Genomic DNA, 19,253 nt, shown 5'->3' on the forward strand with positions numbered 1-19,253 from the left:
ATGGTCTCAATAACCCGATACAGGTAGTAGAAGTGAATTCTCTGCGTAGGTTTGATGAGAGTGATATTCCTTTTGATAAACCTGCTAGCCTATGCTTTGATGAATTTGACAACTTTGTTGCCAAACAACAGAGTTTCAATGATTATGTTAGCAGACATTTGGAACAAAGTACTCGTATGCTTAGCTATTTAAGTGCTTGTGTAGACAGAAATTTCAACAATCTGAAGCTTCTGAGTAAACATGCCTCTATGATTACTACTCAGGTAGAACAAGTACTTAAAGCTCAGAATGACTTGCTCAATGAATTAAATGACAACTCTGTCAGAGTCATTACTAGAGGAGGCAAAATGACTCAAGAACCTTTGTATCCTGAAGGTCATCCTAAGAGAATTGATCAATATTCGCAAGGAATCAATGTTGATACACCTGGTCATCCTAAGGAGAAGAAGAAGGATGATAGAAGCCTCCATGCCAGTTCACCAAATACTGTCACACCGGAAGAACCTAATGATATTTATGCGTCTGATGCAGAAACACAATCTGGTGATGAACATGAACCTGGTGACAATATGGACAGTGATGTTCATAATAATGCTCAACCTAGCAATGATGAGGATGTGGAGATTGAACCTACCGTTAATCCTGATAATCCACAACCTAAGAAATACGATAAGAATGACTTCACTGCTAGGAAGCATGGTAAATAAAGAGAGCCATGGGTTCAGAGACCTATGCCCTTTCCTCCTAAGCCATCCAAGAAAAAGGATGATGAGGATTTTGAGCGCTTCGTTGAGATGATAAGACCCGTCTTTCTGCAGATGCGGTTAACTGATATGCTCAAGATGTCTCTGTATGCAAAGTACATGAAAGATATCGTGACTAATAAATAGAAGATACCATATCTTGAGATCTCCACCATGCTTGCCAATTACACTTTTAAAGGTGGAACTCCTAAGAAACTTGGTGATCCCGGAGTGCCCACTATACCTTGCTCCATTAAAGGAAACTACGTAAGAACTGCCTTATGTGACCTTGGAGCCGGTGTTAGTGTTATGCCACTCTCTCTTTATCGTAGACTTGAATTGGATAAGTTGACACCCACTGAAATTTCTCTGCAAATGGCCGACAAATCAACTGCTTTCCCTATCGGCATTTGCGAGGATGTGCCTGTTGTGGTGCTAACACCACTATCTTAACAGACTTTGTTATCTTGGATATTCCCGAGGACGATGCCATGGCTGTCATCCTCGGAAGACCCTTTTTAAACACTGTAGGGGCTGTTATAGATTGCAATAAAGGCAATGTCACTTTCCACGTCAACGGTAATCAGTACACAGTGCACTTTCCGAAGAAACGATATCAAGTACATTGCATCAATGCTATCGAAAAGACTTCATCGATTCTTATTGGGAGCTTTGAATGCCCTATTTCTTGTGTCAAGATGAAGTATGATTTGCTTGTTGGGGAGATACATATCCCCATTGAGGTGACTTAGTGGCTATTCGAAAATTCTCCGTTCTCTCTTGCGATTCGAGAAGGTTTTGTCATAAGGACTTGATCAATCCCATTGACGGATTTCTTTCGATGACCATGAAACGGATGAATCAAAGAGTCACATACCTCTGTTTTGAGCTTTCAATTTCTTTTGCTTAGAAGAAAAATGATAGAATTAGTTTAGCTTTTCCTGTTTTCTGTTTTAGCGTCCCGGAGAAAAATACCTCGAAAATAAAAGTTCTCTGATGGTCCTGAAAATTTAGTATGATTTTTTTGTGGAATTTTTGAAAATTTCTGGGCCTGAGAGCTGGCCTGGGGGGCAGACCAGTGGGCCACAAGCCCTGCCACCGCCACCTACCCCCCTGGTGGAGGGGTGCAAGCTTGTGGGGCCCACATGCACCCCCTCCACTCATTCCAGCCCTCAGCCTCTTCTTCCACCTCCAGAAAAAATTGCTTCGCAGCTCAAACCCGTGTTCTTGCTCATTTGGCTGTGATTTTCGATCTCCTTGCTCAAAGCACCATTCTCCGAACCGTTTTGGGGAAATTACTCCTTGGTAAGTGACTCCTCCATTGGTCCAATTAGTTTTTGCTCTAGTGCTTTATCCTTCGCGTATTCTTGCTACCTTGGTGACCTTGTTCTTGAGCTAGAAATGCTGATTTTAGCTGGTCCCAAGTAGTTTTAGCGCGTGATACGGTCTCTAGGCACTAGTAGGAGTAGTTGCTACAAGTTGGGTTAATCTTTATTCGCTTTTCTTTCGAAGTCTCTAAAAATTTCAGAAATTTTCAGAGCTAGAAAAAGGAAAAGATGAGGAGGTTCTTGAGAGGCTCTTCAAGCTGTAACCCCAAGGAGGATGAGAAGAACCACCCCAAGTACATAGTCCCTCGAGTCACAGAAGTTCGAGCGTGCGAGTGGCCAAGTGATGAATTTTTGCGCACCGCCGGACTTTATGAAGACTTTTATTACTTGGTGGAGAACGCAAGTCTTACTGCGTTCATTGAAGATAAGTGCTCACAATACCTCCTCCTCACCAACATTTTCGTTCAAAGCTTCAACTTTTATCCGAGGAAGAATCCTCCCATGGTTGAGTTCATGATATACGATGTCCCCCAGTGCATGACGCTGCAGGATTTTTGCAATGTATGCAAATTACCTTATGTTGGGGATATCCGTGACCCTCGTCCACGGGACTTGGGAGGATTTCATTGGTTCTATTGCTGCTGGAGAGGAGAGAGGAGTATCTCGCGCTAGAATTGCTAGCATGCATTTTCCTGTGCTTCGGTACTTCTCATTATTTGTGGGAAAATGTTTGATTGGTCGTGGGGAGGCTGGATCACTTAGTTCTCCAGACCTTGCGGTTTTGCGCGAAGGCCTTTATAACGATAAGACTTACAGGCTAGGTGCTATAGTGGCCCAGTGGTTGAACATCAACCGTTCCAAGGGTGTCGTCTATAGAGGTATCTATGCTACCCGTCTTGCCAGACACTTTGAGATACCCATTAGACTGGGAGAGGAAGGAGAGATGCTTCTCCCTGAGAAATATCTGGATTATGACAGCATGGTTCGCCATGATTTTCTGGATAGAGATGCTAGTAGACAGATGATTTATAACCTGGTATTTAGTCAGGGTACTCGAGAGACTATTACTTTGCCTGCTCCTTCTTTGTTCGATCTTGATGCAGGAAGGTACACTATTATGCCCGTGGACATCTACGCATATTGGGGCTTGGCCCAACCACACACGCCCGTGCCTGAGCCACCAGTCGAGTACCAGACGCCAGTTTATCAGTGGGAGCTAGAGGAGCTCACACAGCAGTGGCATCCACAGTCTGCTCCGGAGTATCCTGGAGCTGGTGATTTCCCACCTTGGGAGTAGACCAAGCTAGGCCAAAAGCCTAAGATTGGGGGAGTACGTGTTCTCACCGACTTTACAATCATGCTTATGCTTTCACTTTGTTAGCCGGTGTTTACACTTTGCCACTGTATTATCCATGCTAGTTTATTTTCGTTTTCTTGTTTTCTTGTTTTGTGTCCTTTTGAGAAAACCCAAAAATATTTTTCTTTCTTCTTTTGCTTGTTGGGAGCTTTCCCGTGTAAATAGTTTTCTTTTTCTTCGTGTCAAGGTAGAAGATGTTGGTTACAATGCTTATTGGTTCTTGCATGCTTACCTGTTTAGCTTTCAAAGAGCCATATTACTTTGTCTTCTCCTTTGTGTTTGCCTGCAGATTCAGCTTAGTCCAATGCGCTTATTATTGTTCACATCGTTCGATCGTGCAAATGAAAGGCAACAATGATGATATATGATGAAGTGACTGAGACTGAAAAGCTGGTATGAACTCTATCTATTTTGTTTTTGTACATATGACTAGCTTGTCGACCCAGATTTAGCTTTGTTGTGAGAGAACCATGTTTGCAATGACAACTTAGAGATCATAGTTTCTGATGCCATGCTTATTTAGCTGAGAGCTTATAATGGTTTGTCTTGAATGCCAACATAGATTTTGAGATGACTATGATGTAGTATGATAGGATGGTATTCTCCTTTGAATGTTTCAAGTGGCTTGACTTGGCACATGTTCATGCATGTAGTTGAAACAAAATCAACATAGCCTCTATGATGTTCGTGTTCATGGTGATTTATATCCTGTTCATGCTTGCATTCAATGTTAGTCAAACTCATTGCATCTTGATGACTGTTGTCGCTCTCTAGTTGGTCGCTTCCCAGTCTTTTGCTAGCCTTCACTTGTACTAAGCGGAATACTGCTTGTGCATCCACTTCCATAAACCCAAAAGTTTTTTCCATGAGAGTCCACCATACCTACCTATTTGCGGTATCTACCTGCCGTTCCAAGTAAATTTGCATGTGCCACTCTCTAAACCTTTAAGAAATAATCTGTTTTGCATGCCCGAACCGCTCATGTGGTGACAGGGGGCTATTGATATCTTTCATGCTAGGAGTGTTATCCTCGACATGTGTTTATTCACTGCCATTCACGAGAAAGGGGCCGGTAATTAGAATGCCCAGTTCCACGCTTAAATCAAAAACATAACTGTAAAACAAGACTCCCCCCAGATTGATGTTAGTATGGACGGTACCCGAGGATTCGGCTAGCCGTGGAGTGTGATTGATTGGTGGTGGGGGAGTTAAAACTTTACTTTTCTATTTGGGAACCGCCTATAGCATGAGTAGCATGGAAGATATTGAGAACTCTTGGTCATTGCGTTGACAATGAAAGCATGCCACCCAAAATTATTATCTCTCTTTTCAAAGCTTGAGATGTGGCACCTCTGCAAATCAATGCTTCCCTCTGCGAAGGGCCTGTCTATTTTATTTTCCTGTTGTGTCATCCTGCTCTTATTTAAGCACCAATTAGAGAGCACCTCTGTCATTTTTATGCCTTGCTTTTGATTGATATTGAGTATGACTATGACTGGATCTTCGTTGCTATGAATTACAATGTTTAGTCAGCCCTTGATGTTTGAAAGTGCTCTGCATTTATGTTTTGCGGTCTCAGAAAGAGCTAGCGAGATACCACCTATTCATATTGCTTCATGCTTGTTTTGATTGAAGTGTTGGTATTTGAAACTTATTATTATTTGCTCGTTAGCTGATTATGCCATTGATATTAGTTTACCGTGAGACCTTTGTGTCACTTGCTTATGTGGTTAACTTGTGATCTTGCTGAAATTCTGGTTATGAGTTAGACATAGTTGCAACAACAAGATCAAACAGAGTTTGTCAAAGTTTTTCTTTCTCTCTCAATATGTCAACTGAGTTGCTTGAGGACAAGCAAGGTTTTAAGCTTGGGGGAGTTGATACGTCTCCATCGTATCTACTTTTCCAAACTCTTTTGCCCTTGTTTTGGACTCTAATTTGCATGATTTGAATAGAACTAACCTGGACTAACGCTGTTTTCAGCAGAATTGCCTTGGTGTTATTTTTGTGCAGAAATCAAAGTTCTCCAAACGTCCTGAAAATCTACGGGGAGCAGTTTTGGAAAATATAAAAAATATTTGCGCCAAGTTCCACCTGAGGGGGTGGGCCAATGGGCCACAAGCCGTGGCTCCGCCACCACCCCCTGGTGGCGGTGGGCAGGCTTGTGGGGCCCACACGGCTCTGCCGCCCCCAACCTCAGGTCCATAAGTCCCCTTTCGTCCCAGAAAAAATAAAAAGAGAAGTTTTCGCCGCGTTTACGATACGGAGGCGCCGCCACCACCTCTTCTTCATGTGGAGGGCAGATCTGGAGTCCGTCTTGGGCTCCAGAGAGGGGAAATTGTCGCCATCGTCATCATCAACCTTCTTCCCTCTCCAATTCCATGAAGCTCTTCGTCGTTCGTGAGTAATCTATTCGTAGGCTCGCTGGGCAGTGATGAGTAGGATGAGATCTATGATCCCATGCGCTTGTGGGCCGTCAACAACATTCTTCTAGTTTCGATTACCGGAGAGTGCTAACAACATTCTTCTGGTGCCGTTGCAAAGGGGAAGAACAGTTTACATCACTAGCCAAGCCGAGAAAGAGTCAGATTATGTGCCACGCAATGTTAGTGGTCATGATACCGAGCAGAGTATTCAGTCGATAGTATTAGCTGGCTTTGGTGTTGCTGATGGGGATGAGGAAGGCGATGAAGTGCATAGGGTGATGGAGGAAGAGGACGAGGATGGGTTTGTGGAGGATTTGGATTCTGAAAATTCTGAGGATGAAGTGGAGGTACCGATTCCTTCTGCATGGGATCAATACATATCCGCTGGCGTTACTGTCAACGATGGCCATGAGACCCCATGGCAATATAACCTGAACCAAGTCTAGATCGGGGCTATGTTTGACATACAAAAAATTGAAGTATGCGGTGATAAAGTGGGCTATGTCTACGCAGAGGGTTTTCCTGACACACATATCAACTCCAACAAAATATACCGTGAAGTGTGTTGAAACAGGTTGTCCTGCGAAGGTGCACGGGCACGTGATGAAGTATAACATCCACTAGGTTGTCAACAATGTGGTCCCACATAATTGTGTGAGGAAAAACATGTTGGTTCGTCATCTAAACCTGACTTCAACTCTCATAGCGCAACTCGTGTATACTGAGATAGTTGAGAAGAAAGATATGGAAGCAAAAGATATCTAGAAAGCAGTGAAGGTCAGATGGAATTATGACATTCCATATGGGAAGGCTTGGAGGGCTAAGCAGAAGGATATGGAGGAAAGGTTTGGGACGTTCTTCGACTCATATGATAATGTTGTCCGTCTCCTTGACATACTGATGGAGAGGAATCACGACACTTATGTTAACATACAACACCTTAATATTTATACTACTTAATTAACAGACCTAAATATATCCAAAACCAAACCTAAAAATATTTAAACTACTTAACCGAGTCACCTAAACATATCCAAATCTACCGGAGCATACGGAAACGATTGTTGAATTTTACCCTTGAAGCATGCGAAGAATGACGAACCGACAAACGACAAACGACCACCACCTTTACCCACACCTCCTCCACCACCACCACTGTCCCCTTTTTCACTCCTCTCCACCTTCTTCTTCCTCTCCACCACACCACCTCCTCACCATCCACACCTCCAACACCCCACCACCATCGCACAAAATGAGTAGGTAGGCCGGTGGAGATGTGTATGATCTATTGTTTTAGCGGATTCAATAGGAAAATGGGTGGAGGATGGAGGAGACCGGATGGGGAGAAAAATTAGTGAAGAAAGACGAAAGAGAGAAGAGGAGCCAACAAGTGAGGAGGAAGAAGGGCTCGGTCGGCCTTATCAGGGGCTCTTCGGCCTCTTGGAGGCCGACGGGCCCTCTTCGGCCAGCCACGTGAGCCGACAGCAGCTCTTCGGCCACCCGTGGGCCGACCGACCCTCTTCGGCCTCCCAGCGGGCGACAGGCCCCCCTTCGGCCAACCAGAGGCCGACGGGGTATTATTTTTTATTTTTTGTCCATTCTGACATATGGTTTTCGAATTTGGTCAAAAAATCGTCGTATTTTTGAAAAACAAATCTGCAAGTTATGCTTAAGGATAGGTGCTTGTCTAAAGAATATTTGATCAATTTCATTTCTCTCATTCATATGTGTATCATTTTCATGATCTAACAAATATTGTTCCAAAGGATCCCTAGGAGGTATAGTAATAGAAGCAAGACCAATAATATCACCTTTACTAGATGGTTCAATATCATGTGATTCTCTATTAAACTTAGAAAAGTTAAACTCATGAGATACATGATGTCTACTACGTAACTTTATTCTTGTAGGCTTGTAGGCTCGTGTCGACTACATTAACAGCGTTTCTTAATGCTTCCCGCTTAGCGATCTACAAAGGTATGTGGATTCGATCTCTCCTCTCGTAGATGGTCATCACCATGGATAGATCTTATGTGTGCGTAGGAAATTTTTTGTTTCCCATGGAACGTTCCTCAAAATATGGCCCATAGGTGTCTCCCCTCTCGTGATTCTTTGCTCCAATATCACTCATATATTCCAGAAAAAAAACGTCAAAAAATTTCAGGAGATTCCGAGAACTTTTATTTTCTGCACAAAAAACACCACCACGGCAATTCTATTGAAAATAGCATCAGTCCAGGTTAGTTATAAATAAATCATATAAAGTGCATCAAAACCATATAAAACTATTGTAGACGTAGGAAAAAATGGCATGAATACTTCATAAATTATCGATACGTTGGAGACGTATCACCATACCACATCACAACCATTTTAATGCATGTTGACACATCAGATAAATCATTATCCACTCCTAGATATTTAAGCATGGCATGAGAAACTATGATCTCTAATTGTCATCACAAACATGTTTAGTCATAATATGTTGAATCAAGATCGAACAAGCTAAACATATTTACAAAAACGGAAAACAAGAAGAGCGCATACCATATTCCTTTACCATGATGGCTTAATCAAAGATCGTCATTATTTCCTTTTTGTTGGAGCATATGTCTCCATATGTGGTTTTGGTAATTGATGACAATCCCTATGGACTAATGGTTGCCTTAAGTTATATTCGAAGGATTTATCCATAGGCACTTCTTGAAGTCCATCTGCTGGTTTCAAGGAGTTTATATGATGACCAAGGTGGTATTCAAAGTATTATCCAAAGATTTGTCATAAAGACACAAGATTGATCAAGACTAAGCAGAGAGTAAATCAAGATGATCTACACACAAAGCGTACAAGATGTACCAAGAAGGATCGAGTGATCCCATGGTATGGTACGCATTGTCCATAACGCTTTTGTGTACTAACCCATATCTTCGTGAGAGTTCTATGTGGGGTTAGGTGTGTTTCCATGGGTTTGCGTCAAGAGGAAGATCTCATTCAACCTATGAAGGATGACATCAAGTGGTGACCGTCATCAAGATTGTGGTGTGCAAGTTCAAGTGGAGCATCACAAAGATATCAAGCTTGAAGCTTGTCGTCCATTGTGGTGGCAATGGACTTGTGAAGATGTGCTGAAGAGTGGCTCACCCATAGTGAGTATGGGGGAGCAATTAACTGGTCTTCATCAAACCAACGCAATCAAGAAAGGTGGTCCATCTTAAGGAAGCAAAGATCATCATCATCTAGCTCAAGAGGACTAGGTGCAAGGTATAGGTTTGTCCTTGATAGGTTTTCTATTTTAGGATAGATTGTCGTACTGTCAAGGGGGGCTCTCAAGTGAGTAGCTTGATCGTATCGTTTGTTGAGAGCTCAAACCTAAAGGATCTTTGCATCATATTTCTTGGTTCTTGTTTGGTGTTTCTCTTTGTGAGTTTTAGAGCTTATGGTCATCTTCATGACAAGCTCGAGTTCATCGAAAACGGAGTCCATATGCATCTTCTATTATGTTTTCGATGTTGGAAGTTTTTGCCGGTTCTTCATTCATAGAGGTATCACATCTCTATAGCATTGTCATTTTCTTAACTTCATGTCATGTTGGATAGCTCTTGTCGTCGTGAATTCAACAAGCTTGAGTTTGCTCGATTCGGAGTTAGCATGCGAAAGTTATAGCAGTTTTAGTATCCACCGGTAGTATCGCTCCTGGTGCGAGTGGTAGTACCGCTCTTGGAGCGGTAGTAGTTTTTTACTACCACTCCTGGGCGGTAGTACCGCTCCCTCGGACGTTCTGGCAGCGGTAGTACCACTCCTAGCAGCGGTAGTACCGCTCCGGTCGGGCTGTGAGTGGGGGTAACAGTTGGATTCTTTCGCCCACTATATAAAGGAGGTCTTCTTCCCCATTGGACCTTATCTATCCGTTGAGCTCGTATTCTTCCCCCATTGTTGACCTTCTTAGAGCTTGCTAACTCTCAGTCCCTCCAATGATTCTTGCTAGTTCTTGAGGGAAAAGAGAGAGGAGATCTAGATCCACATCTCCACCAATCACTTTCTCCTCTATGTGAGGGGAACCCCTTGGATCTTGATCTTGGAGTTCTTTGTGAGCTCCTTGTTCTTCCTCTCATATTTCTCCATAGCTTTTGTTGTTGTGGGGGGATTTGAGTGTGAGGGACTTGACCACTTAATGTGTTCTTGTCATTGCATTATTTGCATCGGTTTGAGTTCTCCACAGTGATACGTGGAAGTGAGAAGTTGAGAAGCTTATTACCCTTGGGTACTTGGTACCCCTAGAAGCTTGGTGGTGCATCGGAGCTCAATCATTGTGGTGTAAAGCTCTGGGCAAGCGTCAGAGTCTCCAATTAAGTTTTGGAGATTGCCCCGAGCATTTGTGGTCACCTCGAAGCCTTACACCATTATGGTGAAGCTTCGTGGTGTTGTTGGGAGCCTCCAATTAAGTTGTGGAGATTCCCCAACCTTGTTTGTATGGGTTCGATGACCGCCCTCAAGGGCCCTTAGTGGAATCACGACATTTTGCATTGTGCGAGGGCGTGAGGAGATTACGGTGGCCTTAGTGGCATCATGGGGAGCAATGTGCCTCCACACCGCTCCAAAGGAGATTAGCATCCACAAGGGTGTGAACTCCGGGATACATCGTCGTCTCCGTGTACCTCGGTTATCTCTTACCCGAACCCTTTACTTATGCACTTTACTTTGTGATAGCCATATTATTTCTTGTCATACATCTTGCTATCACTTAGTTGTTTATCTTGCTTAGCATAAGTTGTTGGTGCACATAGGTGAGCCTAGTTGTTTTAGGTTTTGTGATTGACAAATTAAACGTTAGTTTTATTTCGCATTTGTTCAAGCCTAAACCATAATTATTTTAAAGCGCCTATTCACCCCCCTCTTGGCGACATCCACGTCCTTTCACTTTTACTTACATGACCAAACGATTTGAAAATAATAATAGTGCAAGCGTGACGTGTACTAAGTTGGAATCTGCAGGATAGTTTATACAAAGGAGAAGACAAGGTAATATTGGCTCTTTTGTTAGATCAACAATAATGCATATGAGAGCCACTCAACAGTTTCATCGTAGTCTTCTCCTTTCAATGACTCGACAAAAGAAAAATAAATTCAGAAAAACACACTAAAATATTTGTGAAGTTTTTGTCTTTTTGAAGAAAGCAAATAAACAAAGGAAAAACAAAGAACAAGGAAAACTATTCACATGGGAAAGCTCCCAACAAGCAAACGAAATCTTTTTGAGTTTCTTTTAATACTACTAACTAACTAAACAAGAAAGAAAAACCGAAAAGAAGCAAGAAATATTTCTGGATTTAAAAAAAGTTCAAACACACAAGAAGGAAGTAAAAAATAAAACTAAGCATGTATATATAATGAAAGAAAATGAACACCGATAATTTATATGAAATGTGTGAACATGAATGTAATACCGATGAGAAATACGTACTCTCCAAGCTTAAGCCTTTGGCCTAGCTTGGTGATCATCACTGCTGGTCTAGATAAGTACTCCCTTGAGCTTAGGCTTTTGGCCTAGCTTGGTGATCACCACTGCTCGCCTGGATAATAATCAAAGTGATAGCTCGTGGGGGCATTCCATCCCGCCTCCTCAACCAAGCAGCGACCTTCACTTGTGCGTTGTGCTCATGGGTTCACGATTGATCTTTCGCAGAGTTTCTTATTTCCAATATTTTTTTATATATTCGAGAATAAATCTTGAGAAACTTTTAGGTCATCTGGAGCTCCGGAAAATAGCTATCTCGTGTGTAGCCTTTTGGGTCCAGAATTCCAATTGTCAATAATTTCCCTCTTCAAGTAAGTCTTGCAAATTAAGAGAGAAAGGACATAAGAGTTGCATAATAATGATAAAAAAAATATAAATAATGATAAGAAATCATGATGCAAAATAGACGTATGAGGGTTGATCATGATGATTCATTCCACTACCGAGTAGAACTTGAAGTTACGTGTGTTTGAAGAGTTGCATGCACCATCCACCCTGAAGAATATGAATCTAAGATCACCTAACAACATATCACTAGAGAACACACCTTGGAAGGTAGCATACTGATCTGTGCCTCATTGTTTAGAACGAATGAAAACAACGTCAATCCGGATTACTTTCATTTAAATCATGCAAATTAGAGTAAAAAAACAAAAGTGTTTGAAAAAGTGAGTACGTTTAAGACGTATCACATGGGTGTCAGAGTATAAGGGGATCCCCATTCCGAGTTTACCTCATCAATTGTTCGTGGAGATGTGTGGACATTCCGCGGACATCTGAAGGAGCACTCACCATCCAACTCTATCACTCAAATGTGTATCCCTCCGTTTTTCCTTTACCTAAAATATTGAAAATAATGAAAGATAAACATCACAAAACATCATTAACTTGAAGATAAATATTCCGATGCAACAATAATTCATAAAAATATTACAATCCAAATACAAATTGTAGAAATAAAATAGTTCAAATTTGAATTCATTTTGAAGTTGTATGTGAGTTCCTGGATTGTGAAACTAATGACACATTTGAGTTATTGATCCAGGGAATGAGATGAAGCAATCAATTGTTGAAATCCCAAATGTTAAATCTGAAGAAAATAAGTCGAGAGTGTACAAGGTCAAAAAAGAATTGTCATTACTTGAAAGAGAACCACAGTTGAGGTGCCCACTTGTATTACCGTATCGGAAAAATAAGAATGGCAAAAGAGTAATGCACAGGAACTTGAAAACAAGAACATGGCATAGGTTCCCAGGGGGAGCGGTCAAAACAAGAATGATGCACATGCTTCTGTTGTAAGAAGTGCAACAAAGTTGAAGAAAAGAGAAGAATGGAGCTAATAAGAAATTGAGCTCAAGGTTTGCATTCACCCATCTAAATCTTTGGTTCGCACATCATCCATTTCTTTAACCATGCCGTTGATGCATATGCCATGGAACTCACCTCCAGGTATGATTGGGTTAGTCGTATGGCGGAGTGGCAAAGGTCTGGCAAGGCCTAGACGGCCTTCGAGAGGTGGAAGGAGGGGTACGTGTTGGAAATATGCCCTAGAGGCAATAATAAATTAGTCATTATTATATTTCTTAGTTCATGATAATCCTTTATTATCCATGCTATAATTGTATTGATTGGAAACACAGTGCATGTGTGGATACATAGACAAAACACTGTCCCTAGTAAGCCTCTAGTTGACTAGCTCATTGATCAAAGATGGTCAAGGTTTCCTGACCATAGGCAAGTGTTGTCACTTGATAACGGGATCACATCATTAGGAGAATCATGTGATGGACTAGACCCAAACTAATAGACGTAGCATGTTGGTCGTGTCATTTTGTTGCTACTGTTTTCTGCGTGTCAAGTATTTGTTCCTATGACCATGAGATCATATAACTCACTGACACCGGAGGAATGCTTTGTGTGTATCAAACGTCACAACGTAACTGGGTGACTATAAAGATGCTCTACAGGTATCTCCGAAGGTGTTCGTTGAGTCAGTATGGATCGAGACTGGGATTTGTCACTCCGTGTGACGGAGAGGTATCTCGGGGCCCACTCGGTAATACAACATCACACACAAGCCTTGCAAGCAATGTGACTTAGTGTAAGTTGCTGGATCTTGTATTACGGAACGAGTAAAGAGACTTGCTGGTAAACGAGATTGAAATAGGTATGCGGATACCGACGATCGAATCTCGGGCAAGTAACATACCGAAGGACAAAGGGAATGACATACGGGATTATATGAATCCTTGGCACTGAGGTTCAAATGATAAGATCTTCATAGAATATGTAGGATCCAATATGGGCATCCAGGTCCCGCTATTGGATATTTACCGAGGAGTCACTCGGGTCATGTCTACATAGTTCTCGAACCCGCAGGGTCTGCACACTTAAGGTTCGACGTTGTTTTATGCGTATTTGAGTTATATGGTTGGTTACCGAATGTTGTTCGGAGTCCCGGATGAGATCACGGACGTCACGAGGGTTTCCGGAATGGTCCGGAAACGAAGATTGATATATAGGATGACCTCATTTGATTACCGGAAGGTTTTCGGAGTTACCGGGAATGTACCGGGAATGACGAATGGGTTCCGGGTGTTCACCAGGGGGGCAACCCACCCCGGGGAAGCCCATAGGCCTTGGGGGTGGTGCACCAGCCCTTAGTGGGCTGGTGGGACAGCCCAAGAAGGCCCTATGCGCCATACGAAGAAAATCAAAGAGAAAAAAAAAGAGGAGGTGGGAAAAAAGGGAAGGACTCCTCCTTCCAAACCTAGTTGGATTCGGTTTGGAAGGGGAGGACTCCCCCCCTTGGCTCGGCCGACCCCCTTGGGGGTCCTTGGACCCCAAGGCAAGGCTCCCCTTCTTCCCCCTATATATACGGAGGTTTTAGGGCTGATTTGAGACAACTTTTGCCACGGCAGCCCGACCACATACCTCCACGGTTTTTCCTCTAGATCGCGTTTCTGCGGAGCTCGGGCAGAGCCCTGGTGAGATTAGATCACCACCAACCTCCGGAGCGCCGTCACGCTGACGGAGAACTCATCTACCTCTCCGTCTCTCTTGCTGGATCAAGAAGGCCGAGATCATCGTCGAGCTGTACGTGTGCTGAACGCGGAGGTGCCGTCCGTTCGGCACTAGATCGGAGCGGATCGTGGGACGGATCGCAGGACGGTTCATGGGACGGTTCGCGGGGCGGATCGAGGGACGTGAGGACGTTCCACTACATCAACCGCGTTTCTTAAACGCTTTTGCTGTGCGATCTACAAGGGTACGTAGATCAGAAATCCCCTCTCGTAGATGGACATCACCATGATAGGTCTTCGTGCGCGTAGGAAATTTTTTGTTTCCCATGCGACGTTCCCCAACAGTACGAGGGCGATGTCGGTCTACAAGAGTGTGGACATATAGTACAAGGAGGGCTAGAATGTGAAAAACGTGGGCTTGGGTGAGTTTTGGGTGGGATTGAGTTGTTACATGACAGACATCCGGACTCCCTAGAGTTCCCCAGATTTGGGGCCGGTCTAGAGGATTTCATACGTCCGGACCGGCCCGATCCGATTTTTTGAGCCAGGTTAGAGGGTTAAAATTGTTTGGGCCGTCCCGTACAAACATTTGAGGCCGATTCGGCGAGGCGCATTCGAGGTTCCCTCATGCCTTCTGAAGCCGACATAAGACAATGGAACTCTCTATTAGAAGTGAACATTTTAAACGCTAGCTCGAAGCTTCTTGTGTGACTCCAAGAATTTCTTCATAGTTGTAAAAATAACCAAGAGTAGCTCGAGGTACACTTTCACATCTCCCCATCAGAGCCGAAGCCGCGATGTCCTCATCGGCGCGTGGACGAGTTCGGGCACGGATCATCATGTGTCTCCGCGTGGCCTCTCCGACGTGGGTTGGGTGGACGACCGTCTGCGGCGAAGCCAGAGTCGCTTGCTCTGAGCTCGGAAGCATCGATACGACGATACCGATACGGCAACACGGGTACAGCGATACGGGATACGACAATTTCTAAAAACAACAATACGGTGATACGACAAGCATATATGAATAATAATAAAATAACATGTAATAAAAAATAAAATAATAAAATGTATGTGATGAGATCAAAATACCGTTGCTTCCAGGTCCTCAACTCCTCATGCCTTCTTCCATTTCTAATCTTGAATTAAATGATCATCCAGGTCCTCAACTCCTCATGATGTATGCAAAATAAAAAATACAACACATGATATTAGACATGATAATATGAGATTGACAAGCATGAAAAATGAAAAAGCAGTAAACAAGTTGGCTTGTAGCAGTAACATAAACTAAGAGAAAAATAACATGATAAAGAGGATGATCCATATCAAGTAGTGCATTACAACATAACAACAGAAAGATACGAGGCTCACATGGCCATAGACCCTTAGTCATACAGTGCATAATTGTGCATTACAACATAAACTAAATGAGGACAACTCAAGTGAGAGCATCCATGATCTCAGCCTCCAATTCAGGTTCATCAAGTGTCAAATTAGCACCTTCAAGCATGCCAACACCAGTGAAGCTCTCAACCCCATCTCCACCCACATCCCACATCCGGCTTGGCCCAACATGATAAGTCTCAGATTGTCTTGAAAGCAAACGCATGTTGTTATGTGCGAACACTAAATCCTCAGCACGTTCAGGAGTGAGTTTGTTTCTCTCGGAACTATGGATGAAGGAATATGAGCTCCAATTCCTTTCACAGCAAGATGAAGATGAAGGCTGACCAAGTAACTTTAATGCCAAACTTTTCAAGAACTTTGTGCTTCCTCCATGAGTGCCCCACCATTGCTTTGGTACAAAATCATCTGTATCTTCAATTGAATCGGCATTCTCGAAGTCATTCATCATTGGAGCAAAATCCGCAAATTCTTTCTTGACGGTCTTGTGGTCATTTGGATCCGGAAATAACTTCTGCAAACACTTGTTTCTCATTTGAAAAATCTCATTATCATCACTTGGACCACATTCTCAGATCCAATCTCCTCAACCACTTCCTTCATCTTCTCAAATATGAATTGCTTAGATTTGACCTACCATTGAAGATAATGAACAATCAGCAATCAATTTATAAAAAAACAAGACAAGAAAACAAGTTAACCAAGGTAGAAAGAATAGATTTACCTCCCCTTCAGTGTTGATCGCCTTTAGAAACATTGGACCACTCTCTTTCACAGCCATGAAGTTCAAAATTGGCCTCCTTCGAGGGTCAGGCCAACCATCAGTCGCAATAGTCACACCTTTGAGCGGCCACGTTGACTTGAGGGGCTCCATCATCCTCCCAACATGCTTCTTCTCTTTTGCAAGACAGGTAGTCCGCAATGTGTTATATCCAGGAGGCACATAGCCACCCAATTCATTGTTTGCGATAAAATTGTAGGACTCTCGATAGTAGGGATTTCTTGCTAGATTGAAGGGAACCCCTACAAACAAAATAACTAGTCAACAACTATGCTTCAAAAAGACAACAACAATTGACATTGTAATGCAAAGTTGCATACCTCCGCTGATGAACATTCTTGCAATAAGAGCATCAGCTTGTTGTCGAAGCTCTGAATGAAAACTTTCTGAAATCCCAGACTGCTTTCCTGCTACCTTCCTTTTCCTTGATGATACTGATGGACCGGATTCCTCAAAGGGTGGTAGAGGAAATGTGTTCCTCGTTTTACCATGTGAAATAAGTATAGCGGCTGCCTTATCTTCATTGCGAAGTTCCTCAAAGAGGGGTTGTGTTATCTTGGTACAAGGGTTTATGCCTGCATTTAGTATCTTAAGAAGATGTGCTCTTATTCTCATGTAGCTGCTCGGGAAATCAAGCATACAAAAGTGGCAACGGAAATGTGTGTTGCCTCCTCGACCTGATTGGTCTGCTGCTAGTTTTGTAACATGCTTCCATAATGGATATTTCGGCTTCATAATGACATTCTGAACCCCTTGACCTGCATCATCAACATCAACGATGTTGCTTGCAGTACCACCGATTGAAGATTGGCTTGCTGCCATGCCACTACCCGCAAATGACATGGTGTATATTTGTATCTATCTTCTTCCCTAGCAATATGAGGCAGCTAACAACATCAGCAAATAATTCCAGGTATAAAAAACATCAAGTTTTTTGTATAAAAAACAGCAATTTTCAGGTATAAAAAACAACAAGTTTCACGTATATAAAAACAACAAGTTTTAGCCTTTTTCAGGTATATAAAAAACAACAAGTTTCATACTTTCATTACAGAAACAGAGTGAGGCTGGTGATATTGATATACCGATGGCAGAGAAAACAGAGTGGCTGGAGGGGCGGCGGCGAGGGCGGCGGCTCCCGCGGCTGGAGGGGCGGCGGCGGCGGCGGCTGGAGGGGCGCCGATGGGAGGGAAGGGCGGCAGGAGGGGCGGCGGCGGGGGCGGCGGCGGCGGCGGCTGGAGGGGCGCCGACGGGAGGGGCGGCGGCGGGGGCGGGGGCAGCGGGGGCTGGAGGGGCGCCGACGGGAGGGAAGGGCGGCGGGGGCGGGGGGGCGGTGGCGGCTGGAGGGGCGCCGACGGGAGGGAAGGGCGGCGGGAGGGGCGCCGGCGGGGGCGGGGCGGCGGCGGCTGGAGGGGCGCCAACGGGAAGGAAGGGCGGCGGGAGGGGCGCCGGCGGGGGCGGGGGCGGCGGCGGCTGGAGGGGCGCCGACGGGAGGGAAGGGCGGCGGGAGGGGCGCCGACGGCTGGAGGGGCGACGACGGGGGCGGGGGGCGGCGGCGGCTGGAGGGGCGCCGACGGGAGGGAAGGGCGGCGGGAGGGGCGCCGGCGGCTGGAGGGGCGCCGGCGGGGGCGGCGGCGGCGGCGGCTGGAGGGGCGCCGGCGGCTGGAGGGGCGCCGACGGGGGCGGGGGCGGCGGCGGCTGGAGGGGCGCCGACGGGAGGGAAGGGCGGCGAGAGGGCCGGCGGCGGCCGGAGGGGCGCCGGCGGGGGCGGGGGCGGCGGCGGCTGGAGGGGCGCCGACGAGAGGGAAGGGCGGCGGGAGGGGCGCCGGCGGCTGGAGGGGCGCCGACGGGGGCGGGGGGCGGCGGCTGCTGGAGGGGCGCCGACGAGAGGGAAGGGCGGCGGGAGGGGCGCCGACGGCTGGAGGGGCGCCGACGGGAGGGAAGGGCGGCCGGAGGGGCGCCGGCGGGGGCGGGGGCGGCGGCGGCTGGAGGGGCGCCGACGGGAGGGAAGGGCGGCGGGAGTGGCGCCGGCGGCCGGAGGGGCGCCGACGGGGGCGGGGGCGGCGGCGGCTGGAGGGGCGCCGACGGGAGGGAAGGGCGGCGGGAGGGGCGCCGACGGGGGCGGGGCGGCGGCTGCTGGAGGGGCGCCGACGGGAGGGAAGGGCGGCGGGAGGGGCGCCGGCGGCCGGAGGGGCGCCGACGGGGGCGGGGGCGGCGGCTGCTGGAGGGGCGCTGGCGGGGGCGGGGGCGCCGACGGCTGAAGGGGCGCCGGCGGCCGGAGGGGCGCCGACGGGGGCGGGGGGCGGCGGCGGCTGGAGGGGCGCCGACGGGAGAGAAGGGCGGCGGGAGGGGCGCCGGCGGCCGGAGGGGCGCCGACGGGGGCGGGGGGCGGCGGCTGCTGGAGGGGCGCCGACGGGAGGGAAGGGCGGCCGGAGGGGCGCCGGCGGCCGGAGGGGCGCCGACGGGGGCGGGGGCGGCGGCTGCTGGAGGGGCGCTGGCGGGGGCGGGGGCGCCGACGGCTGAAGGGGCGCCGACGGGAGGGAAGGGCGGCGGGAGGGGCGCCGGCGGCTGGAGGGGCGCTGGCGGGGGCGGGGGCGCCGACGGCTGAAGGGGCGCCGGCGGCCGGAGGGGCGCCGACGGGGGCGGGGGCGGCGGCGGCTGGAGGGGCGCCGACGG

This window comes from Hordeum vulgare, chromosome 4H (genome assembly GCF_904849725.1).
Source record: "Hordeum vulgare subsp. vulgare chromosome 4H, MorexV3_pseudomolecules_assembly, whole genome shotgun sequence".
Lineage (NCBI taxonomy): Eukaryota > Viridiplantae > Streptophyta > Magnoliopsida > Poales > Poaceae > Hordeum > Hordeum vulgare.